The sequence below is a fragment of the Pogona vitticeps genome, chromosome 3 (genome assembly GCF_051106095.1).
Source record: "Pogona vitticeps strain Pit_001003342236 chromosome 3, PviZW2.1, whole genome shotgun sequence".
In the NCBI taxonomy this organism is placed as follows: domain Eukaryota; kingdom Metazoa; phylum Chordata; class Lepidosauria; order Squamata; family Agamidae; genus Pogona; species Pogona vitticeps.
In genome coordinates, this window is record NC_135785.1 from 250,852,253 (window position 1) to 250,873,969 (window position 21,717).

Below are 21,717 nucleotides of genomic sequence, written 5' to 3' on the forward strand. Positions count from 1 at the left end.
AGGTGTGTGCCCATCTCTATTCCCAGCCTTGGGTCCCCAGGTGTTCTTGAACTAAAACTCCCAGAAGCTTTCACCACCAGCTGTGCTGGCCAGGATTTCTGGGAAATGTCGTCCAAAAAACATCTGGGGACCCAAGGTTGGGAACCATTGCCCTACAAGAACTAAAAATCATCATACATTCTGTCACATTCAAATCTGTGTGTGAGCACACTGGATTTGACCTTTTTATTTAAAAAATTGCACTGAAAATGCCTGTCAACATATATATTCCCTAGTTAAAAATAAGATAGCTAAGCAGGGAGCATCCCATGGTGTATGTCCTTGTGGTGTCACAAAACTGAGTACTTGTGATGTCACATGGATGGGTCTTTGTGATACCCCTGAGGTAGGGAAGGCAAAGTTTGGAAGGGAAAGTAGCAAACCACACAGAGAGACACCTTTGTCTTGATTCAGTGAGCCCTGGTGTCAGCTGAGAGCGTTTAGTCACCAAAAATTGCTGCTGGGGTCCACCAGCAGCAATTTTTAGCAGTTGACATCTTATCTCCCTGACCCTCTCCAGCCAATGCAGTGGTTACCAAGGGTTTCCCCATAACAGAAAAAAAAAAGCCCTAGCGAACCTAAAACAAGGGGACAGGAAGCTTTCAATTAATTCAAATTCAGTTTTACAAATTCAGTTTGACATCAGCTTCCTCTGGTGTAAATTTACACCGATAAAATTTTGGCTTAGGTGATGTACACCAACTCCCTTCCCCCCCCTCAAAAAAAAAACCCAGAAGGCATGAGATGATGTCGGTATTGCTGCTCATAAAGAAACTGCCTAAAAGCAGGCCTTGGATGGACCTTAGTTTCAGACGCTCAGCAGCTCCTTCACTATGGTTTGCAGTGAGGATTAAATCATATGCTGTCAGGTCAAAACCAATTTATAGCAACCCTAACAGGGTTTTTAAGGTAAAGTGAGATTTTTAAGCTTGGTCCACGTGAGGAGCCCTTGTCTCCAAAGTCCTAGTTTGTCATTATGTCCATGACACTTTGCAAGTAGAGCTGTGCATATCCGTGTTTTGAAGGTACGATTCCACAGATTCCTCAGGCCACTGGGCATGCTGCCTTGGGAATGCTGGAAACATTAATATCCACACTTCTTGCTTACAGTAACAAGTGCATCATTGAGGAGCTCAGTTTACATGAAACCTTAAAGGGTGTTCACAGACAAGGGTGCCCTTCTTGAAGGTTTGTGAGCAAGACCAAGGCAAACATAGGCTAGGGGCCTTGCTTCCTTCAGTTCTACAAGTCACCAGTGCTGTCATTGCCTAATCTATTCTTGATTCTGCTGAGCAGCATGGGGTCATGGACCTTAACATTGGCTTTTATTGAAAGGGACGTGGTGGCGCTGCGGGCTAAACCGCAGAAGCCTGTGCTGCAGGGTCAGAAGACCAGCAGTTATAAGATCGAATCCACGTGACGGAGTGAGCGCCCGTAACTTGTCCCAGCTCCCGCCAACCTAGCAGTTCAAAAGCATGCAAATGCGAGTAGATTAATAGGGACCACCTCGGTGGGAAGGTAACAGCGTTCCGTGTCTAAGTCGCACTGGCCATGTTACCACGGAAGATTGTCTTCGGACAAAACGCTGGCTCTATGGCTTGGAAACAGGGATGAGCACCGCCCCCTAGAGTCAAATACGACTGGACAAAATGTCAAGGGGAACCTTTACCTTTATTGAAAGGAGGAGGAGGAGAAGGAGAGGTGGCGGCGGCGGTTTTAGGACTCACTGGGGAAGTTGGGCTTACAGAATCCACAATCTGTACAATGATGCCATTGTGCAAATCCACAGTACATTGTCTAGCTCCCAAATGTAATGTATTTGTTGGCATCACTAGCTAATCCAGGTTGCCCCCTGTGTGCATCTGCAGATAACGAGTCATTGCTGATTAAAGAAAAGGCAATGGATGTAAACAAGTATGTTGAGGCCTCCTTGTTCTTATCAAAAGGAGCCAGGACTCTCATCAGCGAACCTCGTTGTCATAAAAATTCAATCAGCCATTAACACCCCTTGTAAATGGTAATATAAAATCAAGGAAGCAGCAGCTGCATGCTTCTCTCGGCTCACCTACTGCCACCTGCTCCAATTTACCACCCAGGGTTCTTGGATAAAGAATAGATAGCTTGGGAAAGGAAGAGGAGGAGGAAGAAAGGGCTTTTAAAGGCCAGTTCAACATTCAAGTGACCTCCATGCTTTTGACTTAAGCACTTAAGCAAAGAGAGGTTGGGTCTCAGAAAATGCAAACTAAAGTTACTGAGAAGTAGTACCAGATGCAACAGTTGGGAATGCTACTTTTTGCATCTACAGAGCTCCCTCTTCTGAATCTATGGGCTGTTGAGATATAGCGTATTGAATTAGAAAATCAATTGTACAGTGGTGCCTCGCAAGACAAATTTAATTCATTCCGCAGTAAATGTTGTCTTGCGAAAAATTCGTCTTGCAAAACACATTTTCCCATAGGAATGCATTGAAATCTAATTAATGCATTCCTATGGGCAAAAAAAAAGTCAGAACAAAGTCAAATTTGGCTTACATTTATTAAGTGCTCTTTAAAGCCATACATATTGTGCAGATGATTTCAAAAATTTCAGTCACAAAACTTTAACTTTTTAAACATCATAGAAAAACATTTAAAAATCAGCAAACATGAGGCAGGAACAAGAAACAGAAAACATTCGTCTTGCGAAGCACAGCCATAGGAACATTCGTCTTGCGAGTCATCAACTCCATTGCCAAAACCATTTCGCCTTGTGAGTTTTTTGTCCTGCAAGGCATTTGTCTTGTGAGGCACCACTGTAGATCACAATAGTAGCCAGCTTGCATCCTTATTAAGAGAAAGGCAAGGTAAACATATTTTTAATGCATCAACCAATGAAATAAACAAATAACTTTTCCAAGTTCTGGTTGGTACACCAAGGTTCTACTGGCCCTAAATGCACCTTTTCCATTTTTTCCTAGGTTATCATCTCTGCAGAAGAATGCTTCGTTTTAGTGCTACACCAGATCTCTAAAGCCATTTTCCAGTTTTTTCACCACTCCATGAAATAAGTCATTGTTTTTCTTCCTGTTTCACAAGACTGTTGAGAACTTCAGAGAAATTTCTCTAAGTGGAGCACTGCAATGTTTCAGTACACACCTTACTTTAAAGGAACCCACGCTCTTTCTGTTACAAGCTATTTTTCAAGCCTGGGTGATTTGCAGGTGCTGAAACATTAGGGTTGTCCATCATCTGGGAAGTCTCTGCATGTAACAGGTTGTCTTCCCTTCAGATTGATCTTCGTCATGTGCAGAATACAACAGGTGGAGGAGGGCTACAACTGTCTCCCGGCTCACACTTGCAAAGGAAATCTTTTCTGAACACCCAAATAGCGCTCTGGTTGCTCGGACAAGGTTTATCAAGAACGTTGCGGTGGCGGTGTGTTGTCAAGTTGCTTCTGATTTGATGGTGTTTTTAATTGTGACTGTTGAGATGTTTTTTAACTGATTGTGGGATGCCTTGAGTCCCCTATGGAAGAAAGAAGACACAGAAATAAAATTCATGATGATGATATCTCTAGGTACTCACCCAGGAACACAATCAGAACCTCATTAATGAGACGCAGTTTGCTAGCTGCTAAGATTTCCAGTTTCCCTGCCCAATCTGCCTTAATAAATAATAATGTGCCATCAAGTAAATTCTGACTTACGATGACCCTTTTCAGGGTTTTCCAGGTAGAGAATACTCATAAGTGGTTTACCATTCCCTTCTTCTGAGGCTATCCTGGGAACTGTGCAGCTTGCCCAAGGCCTCACAGGCTGGCTCTAACCAATATTCTCCTAGCAGGTACACTGGGGAATCAAACTCCCAACCTCTGGTGCCTCAACCATACACCTTAATCACTGAGCTATCCAGCTAGCCAATCTCCCTCACAGAATTGTAATTCAATAATCATATTCCACCTAATGTTCTCGCATATATATGACTTTTTTGTAGTTTTAATATCTCTTATGTTTGGTCAAAGTACTAGAATGAAGAAATATCAGTCTGTTTCTCACATATGTTGAACTGAGCTAGAGCTACTATTTATTTATTTATTTATTTATTTATTTATTTATTTGATTTTTATCCTGCCCTTCTAGACCTATGTCTACTCAGGGCGGCTCACAATAAAATTATTTATAATTAAAACAACTATTTACATTGACAATATTAGTATTAATCAAGATGGAAAATATGAAACAAAAGATTAAGTAGAAAGTAAAAGTCAAGAAACAAATGTTTCTTTCTGATTATGGAAGGATGAGAATCTTGTTTCCCTTCACTCTTTTATTAGAATCTACCCAGATTCACTTTGCCCCCTCCCTCGCCCCATATTTAGGATTAAAAGAACAAGAGATCTTTTTTTTAAAAAAATTGAATGTAGGTGAAATCACAACTGACAGATCCATTCGTCCAAGCCTTTATCTGTAGGGCCAAAACTAATAATGAGGTGGAGTACAAGCCTGTGCATTGTAAGTGGTCAGAGCAAATTTCCCTGTGCTGATGCCAAGATACTGGCGAATTCTTCACCTGCCACTCACTCACATGTGCCAGTCCTATTTAACCAAGCTATGGGATTGGGCTCTCCGATATTCATTGCAAAAATGTGATGTTCTACCAAATAAGAGGAAGACTAGAAAAGTTTTCTAACCCGTTTTCACAGATGGAGGAGACATGACAGAGAATACCTAGATACAAACAAAAGGAAGGACAAATTAACCTATCGGAAGAACCCAAATGATCGTTTGCTCCAACTAAAGTGCATTTAATTACCTCCTGTATAGATTGTTGGATGAAAAAAAAATGCTGCTTTCTCTTAATAGGACTAGCTTGCGCTGTGAAGTGACTGACCTGTCTTGGAAAGTGCATCTCCTGCCCCTGAAAATAACACAAACTCATGGATGTGAAATTAAGATAAATACCTTTTCATAAAAGCCCATTTTTATTAGAGAGTTACGTCAATATATTGTTGTATTGATGAGTTCATTACAACTGGAAGCCGTGGTTTGAAAATCAATATGCGTCTCTTTATAATGGGATTTTTTAAAAGGAGCTTCATTAGAGCAGCTTAAGCGAAGGAGTCAATATCTCTGCTCACTCTAAATCTCTTCCTACATTCGGCCATTTCCTTTCACTTGAAGGAATACAAACTTCCAAAAGTGGTTTCAAAGAAGTTGTGAGGATGCTTTGCATTCTATTTATGGACTGAATTGCTATTAGGTTCAACGACTACCTTTTTAAAGGAAAGCCCCCAAAACTAACACCGGACACGTAAATGGGAGAGCACTTGGTACTTTTACTATGATGATAGTGACAGCACTTGACTTGACAGCAATATCATGGGCTGTCGAGTCAATCTTGACTTATGGCAACCCTTTCCAGGGTTTCCCAGTTGGTGAATACTCAGAGGTGGTTTACCATTCCCTTCTTCCGGAGGTGTCCTTGGACTTTGCAGCTTGCCCAAGGCCACACAGGCTGGCTCTACTTGCAAGGGACACAGTGAGGGATCAAACTCTCAATCTTTGGCTTTGCAGCCAGATACCTAAACCACTGAGCTATCTAGCCAGCATCCTTCACTGTGACAAAACCCTTCTATAAATCTGTGTTGATACTACCACTGAGCAATCCACTTAGCTGTAATTATAGCAGGGATTGGGGTGGGTGGTTCCCAGTATATACAAAAGTATGCAAACTGTTTCACATTTTGGGTGGAATCATTTCAGACTAAAACTCCTGGAGCTATCGTATTTTTAAAAATAACCTTTACAAGTTGTGCATATGTTTGGTTGGAAATACCTGAATGCGGCCAAACCTGGAAGCTAAGCAAGGCGGGACTTATTTAATACTTTTATAGGGAAACACCAGGGAACATCAGGGACCTCTTGATAAGAATCTATCTGAAGTGCTCCAGAGTTGACAACACTGGGCCTGATGCTCTGGCTCAATGTAAGGTGTTCTGGGGTTCTCATGCATGTCTCTGTACAGACAATTGAGTGTGCTGGCACAAAGACACAGCCTTCTTACACTTCTTACCTCAGTGTGCAAGGAAGGCTTCACAGCACCTGTCATGAAGTTTCAAGGAAAATGACTTAGTACAGGTATGACTCTCTGTCTACACACAGTCTTCCCCTTCTGATCATCCCCAGGCCTTCAGAATCAGACATTCAGGAAGATTCCAGCTATGTGTAGTAAAAGGATGGAAAGCATATAATGTAAGCCAACACACTGTGGGCCAGAATGCTGTGGACGATTTATAGATGTGTAAGTGAAATTGTGTTAGGCTGTAGTAGCAAATGGCTGCCAACTAAAATAAGCTGGTTGCATTTCTAGCTGTACGTTGGGTGGAGCAGTGGCATTACTTAGCAGCCATTTGCCTCATTGAGTTAAACGCAAAGCAAAGTCTGCTGCTTATCCACAACCCATAGCACTTAAAGCACTCTCTGGGCGGTTCGCAATATAATTACGCAGGCTACACATTGTGCCCCCAGTGAGATGGGTCTCCAGTTTACAGATCTCAGAAAGATGGAAGACTGAGACAACCTTGAGCCTGCTACCTTGGATTGAACCTGGGTTGTGAGCAGAGTTTTGGTAGCCACACCACTACACCATGAGATTTAACATGGTTTCCCTTGTGCAGGCATAAATCGCCAATGGGATTCCAGTCCTTTTGTGCAGTTTTGCTCACTTTGCACAGGAACCAGTCTCTTATCTTGTGAAGACCTCTAGAATGATAATTTGATTATTTCTCATACAGTGGGGTCTCTACATAAGAACTTAATCCGTATTAGAAGGTGGTTCTCAAGTTGAAAAGTTCTTATGTTGAATCTGCATTTCCCATTGGAATGCATTGAAAACCATTTAATCCGTATCTGCTCTTTTCCGTCCATAGAAACTACAGTGGAACCTCTACTTAAGAACTTAATCCGTTTTGGAATGGTGTTTTTAAGTTGAATTCTTAAGTTGAAGCAAAATTTCCCATAGGAATGGACTGAAAACCAATTAATCCGTTCTGGCTGGTTTTTTTTGTTATGTAGAGGTGCGTTCGTACATTGAAGCATTAGTTCCCATAGGAACTAATGCAAAGCTGGTTAATACATACTCTACCACTAGGGGGATAATTTCTTTTAACCTAAGATGACCTAAGGTTAAAAAAAGAGCAGGAAAGGTTTTTTTTTCCTGTTCTTATCTTGAATTTCTGTTCTCAAGTAGAAGCAAAATTTAGCAAATGGAGCTGTTCTTAAGTTGGGTTGTTCTTAAGTAGGGATGTTCTTAAGTAGAGACCCCACTGTACCAGCAATGACAAGAGAAGTAAGAGTTCACATCCCTGACATGGTACAGTTGTACACCCCTCCTTGCCTTCTCTCCTCCTCCACCACCATCTCTTCTTCAGAGGGTGTGTGTGTATGAGGTACAGCCACACACAAAACTGTCTGCTTTACACTAATACCTCTTTTTTTTTCTGGCCCCAACCCTGGGGCTTCAAACTGTCCTACACCCTTCAACAAAGGCTTATGATGCTAGGTAGTCAATACAGTCTGGGTCTTTACAGCCCCTCCTGTTCCCACCTCTGGTGCTCCTTTTGGTACTTGCTCATCCAGTGCCTTCAATGAATCAGAAGGACCAGATTGCCTGTGAGTCACCATCGCCACAGAGCAGTGGCACATGATAGTGACCTGAATGGGATAATATGGGAGCTCCACTGCCATGTGCTCTTAGCCACAGGCACCTCTAAAATAAAATATATTAGTATATAGCCCCATAATGCTTAGAGCACTCTGTGAAGTTTAGAATTTAATTATGCAGGCTACACATTGCCCACTCCCAGCGAGTTGGCTACTCCGTTTACCAACCTTGGAAGGATAGAAGGCTGAGTCAACCTCAAGAAGGCTACCTGATCCCTCCGGGATCAAACTCAGGTCATGAGCAGAATCTTGACTGCAGTACTGCAGTTTAACCACTGTGCTAAGAGGCTCCTACAAGGACATCCGTCCATGGATTAGACCACTGGTTCTTAACCTTGGGTTACTCAGAAGTTTTGGACTGCAACTCCCAGAAGCCTTCACCACCAGCTGTCCTGACTGGGGTTTCTGGGAGTTGCAGTTCAAAAGCATCCGAGTAACAAAGGTTAAGAACCACTGGATTAGACTCTTACCAATATTCTACTTCCCCAACACTGCAAAATATGGGGTCTAGTTCACCCTCTCCTTCCCCCCCCCCCCCACCCTTCGTTCTCCATCTCTGTCCTGGACGGGCAATTTCCTCCTGTATCTCATGGCCCAGCCATTCAGCCTTGGCCCTGCAACTTTTATCAGGTGTGTCTCATCCGCTCTTCTCCTTGCTACCTGAGGCCGGTCCTCCCATGTGTGTGCCTGCCTGGGGCCTCCATGCAGCAGCTTCCAATCGGCCATCCAGGGGGTGCAGGGCGAGGGCAGCTGGTCTGCTAAGAGCACGAGGAGCAACCCTCTCACATTCCCCTTTTGGACGACAAGTCCCACAATTCCCTAATAAGGATGGGCATTGGCTATGCTCATTGGGGGAAAAATGATCAGTGCTTTCCCAATCTGTGATCTCAAGAAGCATTAGCATCTGGTACGAAGACCACCCAGTCAATGGGCTGGGCTCAAATTAACCCATGACTGAACCTCATGAAATTTTAGTAGCTGTTTAAAACATGATGCCAGATAGACAATGAACAGAAAGCATCGTTTGGTGGTATGCATGAAAGGCGGAGTTGTTGTTTTTTATGGAAAGGAATACATTGGGTTTTAAGTGGTTGCATTAGCTTAGCACATTTTTAAAAGAGATTTTAGACATTTATAGGAACAAGAATATGCCTAGCAATTATGCTAACTAGGAGAAAAATTACATGGGCTAGCAGCCTTTATAATTTTAGATATAAGGGGATTACCAGCTGGGGACAAGTAGAGCTCTTATTTCATGTATAATACAGTCGAAATGCACACATTACGATGGTTTTTATGCTTCGTCGTGAGACATCTGGTGCTGGCCACCACAAGAAAGGGGGAGGGGTGGGATGCCAGCCCTAAATGGACAGTTTTATCTAATCGCAAATATTAATTCTTATGCTGTGTTATGTTATGCTCTTAAACAATAGCTGGCAAATATCAATGAAGGAATAGCAAAGGAAACTGTTACTTCTAATTGAGGAACCTGCAGTAGTCACCACCTGTTGTTTTTGCACTTAAGACTCCAGGGTATCAGCCTAAAAATGGTGCAAAATAAAGACGAGGAAGGAGAGATAGGATCTGTTGCTGCGACTCTTATTTTTAAAATAAAAGCTGTGCATGTGTGTGTTTGCAATGCTATGCTTCTTCCTCACATGCTTCAAATTTTCTTTACTAACAACAACCAAATAAACCTTCTATAAAGATTAGAGCGTTCACAACTATTAGGCCTCATGAAATTTGCTGCACCCCAGAACCAAAGGCAGCCTGTCCTTGAATAGTAGAGAACAACAGCAGGACAGTACTATTAGATTCATGTCCTGCATGTGCAGGGTACAAAACATGTAACCTATGGATTATGTGACACTGTCTAGTATCCACACCCACCCGCAATTTTCTGGATTTTTTTTAAATATTTACTGTTGTATTATGTGTTTGTAAGCCGCCTAGAGTGGTTGCAATGACCAGATAGGCAGGATATAAATAGATTGAATGAATGAATGAATGAATGAATGAATGAATGAATAAATAAATAAATAAATACATAAATACATAAATACATAAACAAACAAACAAACAAACAAACAAACAAATAAACAAACAAATAAATAAATAAATAAATAAATAAATAAATAAATAAATTTTAAAAGAAAAGGGTTCAACAAAAGTCCCTTTGAACCCTTTAATGGCATAGGGGCAATTTTGTCATGTTTTGAAGGTGTCCCAGCACATTTGTCCTCCACTAGAGGGCACATGGGAGCTTTTTTCACTCTAAAAAAAATTGTTTATGATAAAACATTTGGGGGATAAAAATTGCAAGAGCAGGTATGGCCTTTCAAGGAGCAGAGATGGCCATGTGCAACTTTTAGGACTCTGAGATAGCTCGCTTTATGTTTGTGGGTTTCCTACGGCAGGGATTCCCAAACTGTGCCATGGCTCCAGAAGGTGCTATGAAACCCAACCATGGGTGCCACAGGAAAAGGAATGGAACATAGAGCTACAGTGTTTCCCAAAAATAAGACAGGGTCTTAGATTAATTTTTGCTCCAAGAAACACATTATGGCTTATTTTCAGGGAATGCTTTGTTTTTTTCATGTACAATCTACATTTATTCAAATACAGTCAGGTTATCTTCTTCCGGTTGCTGCACAATGATGGAGGGTGGGGTTTCACTTAACTGGGGTTTATCTTTGGGCTAGGGCTTATACAGTATTACGAGCCTCCTGAAAAATCATACTAGGGCTTATTTTCAGGTTAGGTCTTATTTTCAGGGAAACAGGTTATGAAGGCTATAGAGAATCTGTTCATAGCTCTGTGAACATCTCCTTTATATGCTCTATGTCTAACAGGAAGAGGAAGTGGAGGCGGTGTGCCTGCCTCTCCTTTCTCCATCTATATGGCCCTCTCTCACTCAAGCCATAGTAGATAGAGGTCAAACTCCAGATGAAATTATGTCCAACTATTTTCACAACAGAATCTCTCTTGAAGGTTTTTCATTGGAGAATCAAGGGGAAATGACCTTTGACTTGTAACCATGACAGGCGAGAAAAACACACTAGAAGGTCCAGCAGTGTCTGTCTTTTACGACAGACATGTTTAGACCCAACAGCACCAGCCTATCATACTTAGACAAATGTAGCACAAAGACATCTCCTAGCCCATGGGCCCTATTTTTGTATATGTACAAAAGTCCTTCAAATGCTGAAATAATTGGCAAAATGATTAAACTTCCACTCTACCAAAGAGTAGAGCAAAAAAAAAAAAAGGGAACTTCCCGGAAATGTGTGGACCCATTAAGTGAATACATTCTTTATACAGCAAATCAATTTTGCAGGCATAATTGAACCTTCTTAAATGAGTACTTGTGAAAGAAATAATCTGGCAATCAGTATTTAATGATTTCTCCCCCACAGTAAGGTCAAACACTCAATATATTTGCATCGTGGCCCACAGTAGCCAAAAGGGGAGGAAGAGAGAGCCCCTTCTAAGGACTGAGAACTTGAAAGATAATAGCCTTTCCGCAGTTCAAAGGATAAAAAAAATTAAGTATTACTCTTCAATGACAGTTAATTGCCTCCAGTGGAGATAATCATTCTTTATTATTATTTTTATCACATTGGTACTGAAACCCTGATGAGATTAGATCTCGATTATTCTACATCCCATAATAAAACTCATAGCAAGGTGCACTGGAAATAGCAATCAATTCTCTTCATAAAAGGCAAGAGCTAAGTATTATGGGTTGGTCATCTGCTGAGACTAGGCTTCCATTACACCAAGGATCACTTAAATAAAAACAACAACAACAACAACTCTTCCCTGTAAGGTACCTATGAATCACCTGCTGATAAAACCCTTAAATTTATTTCTTATTCTATGGACTTCTTCACAGATTAGATAGATAGATAGATAGATAGATAGATAGATAGATAGATAGATAGATAGATAGATAGATAGATAGATAGATAGATAGATAGATAGATAGATAGATAGATAGATAGATAGATAGATAGATAGATAGATAGATAGGCAGGCAGGCAGGCAGGCAGGCAGGCAGGCAGGCAGGCAGGCAGGCAGGCAGGCAGGCAGGCAGGCAGGCAGGCAGGCAGGCAGGCAGGCAGGCAGGCAGGCAGGCAGACAGACAGACAGACAGACAGACAGATAGATAGATAGATAGATAGATAGATTAGATTAGATTAGATTAGATTAGATTAGATTAGATTAGATTAGATTAGACAGACAGACAGACAGACAGACAGACAGACAGACAGACAGACAGACAGACAGACAGACAGACAGACAGACAGACAGACAGACAGACAGACAGATCTCACCTAATTTCATCAGATCTCAGAAGCTCAGTAAGGTTGGGCCTGACTAATACATAGGTGGCAATATGATGGATCTCCAGGTAGGGATAAGAATTCTACCTGAAATCCTGGACAGCCAATGGCAATCAGAGTAGGCCATCATGGGCTAGTTGAAGCCATGATCTGATTCAGTGCAAGGTACTTCCCTGTGGTCCCATGTGGTAGCATACATGGCCACTGGAAAAATCATGCATGCTGGAAGACCATTTGTAAGAAGTGAAGAGCCGTCATATAACATCTTCCAATCTCTGTGGGCTGCTTGCTTCTAGCTATGAACCATCAAGATGGAATACTTGGACGGCTGTGATGAGGGGCACTTCCATTTCCCAAGTCCGCAGACTCTGATCTTCTGGCTGACAGTCTCAGATCAAAAACCCTTTGTCCCTTGCTCTTCTGCGTGTATGAATGACTCGTGCTCCTTCTGAGGTGGTTAGCCAAGTACGGCCAAAGGGTGATCAAAACAAACTCAATAACTGATTACAGATGCAAGCCATCTTCTCTAGTTTTCCTTTACAAGACATCAAGTCCATGGACCTTTTATTTATTTTTTTATTCAATGATTACTTAAAAGCAAGGCACCTAAAATGGAGCTGGCAACAGGTCTAAACACAGAATTATAATAATGCAAAGAAAATTAAGAAAAGGAAAATAAAAAGGGTGGGGAACGTGAAAACACAAGTGTTTATACATAGGCTTCTCTATAAAAGGCTTCCAAATATCAAAAAAATATATATCCATGCACAGTTGTTGTCTGTACACCATGCATTCGTATGTCAATAATGTTGTAAGGTCTTCTATCCACTGAATTATTTGTGGTCAGCAGCTTTCTTTCTAATGTTGCAAATGTTTCTTTTTGCAGTCGCAGAGATACAGAGAATCCACTTACACTGGCCGGTGGTTAACCTTCAAGAAGCAGGTATATAATTTAAAAGTACACAGACCTCAACAGAGATCAAAGATTGGTCCAATGCAGAATTCATGCAAGTAACTTTTCTCCAAAATGGGCCTATGACTGGACATGACCACAGCATGTGACTAAGAGATGCATTAAGTAAATTGCAGCACCAACATTTAGACAGATTGCTCACACTCTTTCTGAAAAGGGTGTCCAATATATTCTAAACATTATATTTTGTTGGATGAATAGTATCTTGACATTTATAGATGCCTCACGTATACTGATATGTGCTGCCTTCCACTGGTTAGGCAGAATAGAACGATCCGTTTCCCTGTTCTACTCATCTCTGAGACCTTGTGTATCGTATTTACTAACTACAGTGGTGTCTCGACTTATGAACTTAATCCGTTCCAGAAGATGGTTATAACTTGAATTGGTTGTAAGTTGAAGCACCATTTCCCATAGGAATGCATTGAAACCCCATTAAGCTGTTCCAGCCGGGAGGGGAAAAAATCACCAAAAAAACCCACAAACATTGGAACGCGCTAGAGCTGGAGGGGGAGGGGAATCATCCAAAAAAAAAACACAAACACCACAGCAAACCCCATCGGAACGCGCTGGGGCTGAAAAAAAAACCAAAAAACAAAACAACACAGCATGCCCCATCAGAACACACTGGGGCTGGAAAAAAACACAAAAAAATCACAGCACATAACCGTCTCAGCCCAAACCCACACTGCAAAACCCTGTATGTACTCACTCAGAAGCAGAAAGCAGCACCAGGCAATCCAAAGCCTCTCTGCAAACGCACACACTCTAACCGTTGGGGCAAAAGAGCTACAAAGAAACAGCCTCTTCCCCGACCAATGGTTAGTAATTCAAATTCCCCACCTTTTTCCCCACCTTTTTTCTGATCGTAACTCAAAGCTCCGGGCACAAGTCGGAGCAAAATTTGGCGGCCAGAGCTGGTCGTAACTCGAATTGGTCGTAAGTCGAGATGTTTGTCAGTCGAGGCACCACTGTACCAATTAATAATTATAAAGAAATAATGTGAGTTTCTTTTCTTGGACTGATTCAATAAGCATTTCCAAAAGCGTGCAAGACTCTGAAGCCCTTAATGCTATTATCCATGAGTTAATTTTAGACTATGGACATCAACTCCTAAATAATAACATTAACAAGTTTCCATGTCTGACTGATCCTCAAAAGGGAGATTGAGGTTATCAGAAGCCAGGTATGTGACAGATGCTTTAAAAAGGAGACAATATGCAGGAAAGCATTTGTTCATAACCTTTGAAACAAGCAGTCGCGAGTGGATCTAGATATTACATTCACCACAAGGAATAGCATCTCTGTGGTGAATGATTAATTTTTTTAATGATGACAGGCATTGAGATGATGTTTTATGATGTGTATATCTTCATGCTTCAGAGGCAAAGCAGCACCTCAGTGATACCCAAAAAGCCATTATTCAAAAGTACAGAAAGACTAATTGGTGTGGAATGGGTTCAGCTGAAGGCCTACCCTTTTAGTGGTGCTGTCCCATTGAGCACCATGACAGCAGAACAGCTGATACCCTTATGAGCTGCTCCAAAAAAGTTCCTGATAAAGCTGAGTTCTCCTTAATGGCACTGAAGCTTCAAAAACTTCAGAAGTACCCAGATTTGCATTTTCACAATTGAAAATGTTGAAATGTATCCAGAAGAAGGTAATTTCCATGAAGTAGTCATGTTTATCTGTTATAGCAAAAAAATGAAGGCTCGTGTAGAATCTTTAAGATTAACATCTATTGGCTTAAGTCCTGTTCCTTGGTGTAGCAAATCACATCTAGAATATACTCATTCAATCATTGGCAATTTATTTATTTATTTAGTTATTCATTGATTGATTGATTGATTGATTGATTGATTGATTGATTGATTGATTGATTGATTGATTGATTGATTGCATTTATTGCATTTATTGCATTTATACCCCACCCATCTAGTCAATTGACTACTCTGGGCAGCTTCCCACATGTATAAATAAAACAATATAAAAGATAACAATGTTATAAACATCAATAATCAAATTATTCAAGATGGAAAAAATAAAAAAGAAATAAATTAAATAGTAACTGGAGGGAAGGCCTGCCTAAACAGCCAGGTTTTCAATTGGATATTAAAAATGCCCAGCTAGGGGGCTGCACGGATCTCAGGAAGAAGACTATTCCAGAGGCGAGGAGCAACCGCCGAGAAGGCCTGGTTTCTTGTTTTTTCCTTCCAGACCTCCCTCAGCGTCACGCTCCTCAGCCTCACCTCCTGACTAGATCGGATGATATGGGTAGATTTTGGTGGGAGTAGGCGATCTGTCAGGTATCGGGGCCCTAAACCATTTAGGGCTTTGCATGTGAGCATTAAAACTTTGAAGTCAATGCGGAACCGAATGGGCAACCAATGCAACATGGCCAGAATAGGAGAGATATGATGATATTTTCTCACTCCACTAAGGAGTCTGGCCGCCGCATTTTGCACCGTTTGGAGTTTCCGCATCAACCACGTGGAGTGCATTACAGTGGTCTAATCTCGAGATTACGAGTGCATGGACCAAAGTGGTGAGAGCTCCACCATACAGCTGGACAATCCACCAGATATGGAAATAGGCGGAGCATATCACTGATGCCACCTGGGTTTCCATGGATCCCCAAGCTGCGAACCTCACTCTTTGCAGTAAGAGTCACACACACACCCCAAAATGTAAGAGGGTTTCCCATACCGCTGATGGTGAGGACACTCACCCTCAGGACCTCCGTCTTGTCCAGGTTCAGCCTCAGCCCATTTTCCTGCATCCATTGCAGCACAGACACCAAGCAGTGCTGAAGGAACAGAACAGCATCCCCTGTAGTTGGTGAAAAGGAGATGTAGAGCTGGGTGTCATCAGCGTACTGATGGCATGATGCCCCACACCCCCTAATGACCCCACCCAGTGGCCTCATATAGATGTTGAACAGAATTGAGGAGATGATCAAGCCCTGCAGAACCCCACAATTGAGGCTTCATGGGGCCAATACCCTCTCCCCAAGCTGTACTCTCTGGGGACGGTCCCCGAGGAAGGATCGGAGCCACGCAAATGCAAGGCCACCAATTCCTAATTCGGAGAGCCTCCTCAGGAGGATACCATGGTCGACGGTATCAAAGGCCGCCGAGATATCGAGGAGGACCAACAGAGATGTTTTACCCCAGTCAGCCTCTCTCAATAGGTCATCATACAGGGCGACCAATGCCATTTCCATACCATGGCATGGCCTGAAACCCAACTGGAATGGATCCAGGGCATTTGTTTCATCCAAATGTGCCTGAAGCTGATCGGCCACCATCCTCTCCACCACTTTGCTAATGAAAGAAACGTTGGTGACGGGCCCATAATTGCCAATTTCGTTCACCGCCAAACTGGGTTTCTTCCTTAATTTGGTATGTCAGTGCCTGCATAGGTCCTATTGATCCAACCAGCCAACTCTGTGCAACAGGATTTGAGCCAATATGCCATATGTTTTTGACCACCGTCCATTTTTCCAGAGACAAAAGTGGTAAAGGGTTTGGAAACCAAGCCGTATGAGGAAGAGGTAAAAGAACTGGGTATATTTAGCCTTGAGACAGGGTGGTGACATGATAGCCATCTTCAGATATCTGAAGGTTATTCTCAAGGAAGATGGAACAAGCATGTTTTCTGCTGATCCAGGGGGGGTAAGCCCTAAACCAAAGGACTGAAACCACAAGAAAGGAGATTTTGACGAAACATGAAGAACTTCCTATGTCAAGAACTGTCAGCAGTGGAATGGACTGCCTCAGAAGTAATGGACTGTCCATCACTGGAGGGTCTTAAACTTCTCAAACATGGTTCAGCTGTGAATTTTCTGCACTGTGAGAAGGTTAGATTAGATGATGCTTAGAATTCCTTCCAGTTCTACAGTTACATGATTCTGATACACATACAAGTAATTATCCCAAATAATTTTTGTTGTCATGGAGGAAATTAATTGCCCTAATCATTTGTTTACTGTGTTATTATTTTTATCTGTGGTTTGAAGAGAAGCGCTAACATACTATTTTAAGCTGTAATTTTCTTTCTTATGGCTCTAAAATGAACAATAAATGATGAGGAGGATCACAATCACAATTTTCAACTGTCGAGTCTTGCAGTTAATTGGGCCTGTGTATTACATATTATGAAGCATGTTAAAAGGCTGTAGAAGAGAAAGGAAAAAGGCAAGCTATATGATTCAAAAATAAATAATCCAATCAAGACTTTTGCTGAAGTAACAATTAGCATTTACTGCATTTCAGTAAATATAAAACAGAGAGGAACTGGGAAAGTTCCAGTCCTGAAATAGACCCAGCTTTCATCCTGATTTCAAATACTACTTCATCATTTTATTTGTTTGTTTTTAAAATATTTTTATCCCACCTTTCTCCTTAAAAGGACACAAGGTGGCTAAAAAGACAATACTAAATCTAAAAACAGTGAGTATACAAATATTTTAAAAATAATTAAACAAGCATTACATTAAATATGATCAATTAAAAACACATTTAAAAACAGAGGATAACAATCCATTTAAAAACAACAACAAACCCTCAGACCACCAGTCAGTAGGGAAAAGCCTGCCTGAAGAGAATGGTCTTTGCCTGCTTGTGGGAGGATAGCAAAGACGGGGCCAGCCGGGCCTCCTGTGGGAGGGAGTTCTAGAGTCTGGGAGCAGCAACAGAGAAGGCCCTTTCCCTTGTCCACACCAAACACACCTGTGAAGGTGGTGGGACTGAGAGAAACGCCTCCCCTGGTGATCTTAAAGTCTGATCCGGCTCATAGAGGGAGATGCGGTCTTTTTGATAGCTTGGACCCATGTCATTTAGGGATTGATAGCTTAACACCAGAACTTTGGATTCTGCCTGGAAACTGATCAGCAGCCAGTGGAGCTGCTTACTGGAGTCCAAAATCAGAAGTCATCACTATTTCTTGGCTGAAGAATTCCACTATTTGCACGTGAAGAAGTGCCTCCATTATCCATCCCGGACAGAGTTTGGAAAATTAAATTTGAGAAGTAATTAGTAGTGTTTATTCTTCCAAATCTCAGAACAGTAGTTACAATAATAATTCTGATTTCAAAGATAATATACCTTCCCATTTCTCCAAAAGTCCCAAAATAATCAAAACTGTTATTTTAAATTTACTTTTCAAAGCAACATCAAAATGCTTTTCTTTCGGTGGCATCAGTCACATATTTTCTCTTCACCAATACAGCCACAGCCTGCATAGAAATAACAAAAGCATCACAATCGGACTACAAAAGAAGTCAAGTTGCTTTCAGAGTTACAATCCAAATACAGGATAGTTACAATTCATTATTGGAAAAAGGAATTAATTACAGGTAAATATTTGCAACTAATTACTTTCAAACTCTTCTGAATCTTTAATGGATGGTCTGATTTCTGCCAGAATGAATGACAAAGAACTCTGAAGGAAGAAGGGAAGGGCAGGGAACCTAATTAGAGCATTCTGCAAACAAAATGCAGTAGCTTCCTCTATTGAGTTAATATATCTCATGAGAGATCTTCCTCATTTCCTACTGCCTTCTTATTCTAGCATTATTGTGTTTTTCAATTAGTATGTCTTCTCATTTTATGTCCAAACCACAACAGTCTCATGGTTATTTTTGCTTGTAGTGGAAGTTCTGCCTTTATTGAGCTAGAATCCAATTATTTGACTTTCCAGTCATCTATGTTATCCCTGAAGGTCTCCTCCAACACCACATTTCAAATGACTCATGATTGTTGTTTTTTCTGGTCAGCTTCCTTCATTGTCCAGCTTCCACACCATTCATTACACAATAATCAAGATGACCATAATATGGTTTAGCTTGATTTTGGTCTCTATTAACACTCCGTTGTACTTCTGGATCTTTTCTAGTTTCTTCCAAGTTGACTTTCCAAGTGTCAGTCTTCTGATTTCCTGGTCATTCTCCATTTGGATCCATGATTGAACCAAAGTATTGAAAAAATTTACAATTTTGATTTTTTTTTCATTTTTTTCATTGTCACGTTTAAGTTATGTAATTCTACTCTAGACATAATTTGTGTTAAACTGTTATTCCTGCTTTTGCACTTTCTTCTTTTGGTTTTCAACAGCAGCCATTTCAAGTCACTGCTGTTTTCTGCCAGTGATACATTGTCATTTGCATATGTGAAATTATTGGTGTTTTTTCCACTAATTCCCCTTCTTCCTCCATCTAAATCGTTTCACCTTTCTCTATGATATGTTCTCCATGCAAACTGAACTGCGAAGGAGATAAAATGTAAGCTCATTGGCTGAATCCTGTTCATGTGAGTTGTGTAGCATAAGGCTGATGATGTCATCAAACAGGGCAAATTTTTGGAAACTACACATTTCCCCCTGTTGTCCTGAGGCTCCTACGAGTCATGAATAACCTATTTCATTGTCAGGAAACCACAGAGGCTGAAGGACAGGATGGAGAAGTCTCTAACTACCAAAAATTGCTGCCTCTGGAATGACTTTTCCAGCAGTGGTGATTTTCAGTAATTAAAGGTTTCCTCAGCTTTGCGCCTCAGAACTTAAATGAACAGGATTTCAGCCATTATTTCCAAGCTCTGAACAAAGCTCCTATAAGATGGTGTGGTATAGATCTGCGCTGATTTATTCAGTCACTCAGTCTCAGCTTTTAATCTGTCTTTTAAAAACTCTCACAGTTTTTTTAAAAGAAGAGATGAGAAATATTATGCTTTCGAAGCAAGAGATCTACTTCAAGTGTCTCCTTTGTGGGCGCAGAACTCTGAAGTTTAAGCTAGCTGTAACAAAATTGCTGTTATTAAGATACAAATTCTCACAAGATTAAAGATGCATCACAGTCAGCATGAACCCAAATGGAAATAATGTGCCTGATGCCAAGAACTCTTAATATTACAGAAGCTTCTCAATAGATGGTGCTGTTATCTCATTTAATAGCTCAAGTGATTATTCAGCCTTCAAAACAAATGTGTGAAATTTATTTTTAGCAAATATGTGAAGAGGCCTAGAATCAGAGATTTGGAGACCACAGGGAAGCTGTGTAATAAAACCTTCCACTCAATGCTGTAGAAGTCTGTTTCACTGCCAAACATCTCAGAGCATCACAAAGTTATTCCTAACATTCAGTCAATATCCTTTTTTTTTTTTTTTTTTTTTAATCCCTGGCTTGGGTGGTACACAACATGTGAATTTGCTCCAATATCTGGTTTTTAGATCTGTGGGAAGTTCTGTTAGGTGATCTCTTGGTTAGCAGAATAAACAGCAAGGGTTTTAAACTCATCTTATTGCTCTGTTCTACAGAGCAATAAACTCGGCTTAAGCTTAAACAAAGGTTACTACATTAAGAAAAAAACATCAAATCTTAAGCTAGGTAAGACCACAATTCAAGGCCTAAGCACATGACCCAGAGAGGAGGGGTTTAGACCACTCTGAGGAAAGAAATGTTAACAGTAGAGACGGGGGTGTGGCGTTCACCCTCGTGCTCCCTTGCTTGACCGTCAAGACTCAGAGCACACAAAGGCAAACAATCCCCTCTTTCACACTGCTGCCACCAGGTGATCACTAAATCACATTGATTCAGGAAGATGAAGATTCAGGTCCACACTTCAAAGTCTTTTAAATATAACTTTTGTTTATTGATTACAGAAATTGATAGTGATTCATGAATATCTTCTTTAGGGAAATTTATTGTTAACAACAATCTTCTATTTGATAATATACTCCTAACTCTAATCACTCCTCAGATTTCCCCAAACTCCACACTCTAACTTCTTCTCCACTCTCCTCATACTCTCTCGCTGTCTCTCTCTCAGGCTCCGCCTCTTATCGCATCTCTCTCAGCTCTGCCTCTCAACAACATGACTATGCATGAACAATTAACATAAACATGAACCATTGACGTAATAAAGGGGGACGCTACAGAGGGCTTCGTATTTGTATATGAATACAACGCCCACTGGCACAGGTGGCCGGCCTGATTAAAACCCACCTCCCAAACCTGCTGGACCACTTACTGCCCAGTGTGCGTGGCCAGGGTCATTTTCTGTGCCCCAAATGCAGCAGTAACCCAGAAGCTGCAGCCCTGCCTCCTTGCTCACCCGACCACTCTGTGGCTGAGCAGGGACACTTGTTTTCCCACCCCCTTGCCAGAGTGGCCAGATGAGCAGGGAGCCAAGACTCCAGCAGCCACAATTAGGGTAATGATGATGATGCCAACCACCAACCTGCTATGTAGTAAGTGGCTCGGCGGGTTCTGGGGGGTGGGTATGAATCAGACTGGGCACCTGTGCTGGTGGGCTTCATCTTCATATATGAATACAAAGCCCCCATCTCTAGTTACCCATTTGAGGCTTCGAAAGGTCTTGAGGCTGTCATCACGCTGACAATTTTAATCAATTTCTGCTCAGACTTTTTAAAAATCAGGTTCAAGTCCTGTGGTATTTAAACCGGTAGCCGTGTTCACATGCACTGAATGGAAATTGATTTTTTTTCTGGTGCTTCACACCAGTTTTGGCATCTACCCTGCTGACATTGACTCATTTCCACAAAACCACCCTGAATTGAATTATTTTAGAGGTGAAATGTTTTAAAGAGCCAGTTGGGGGGAAAAAACCTCACTTTGCAGACCATGTAAATCCATTTCACCCTTG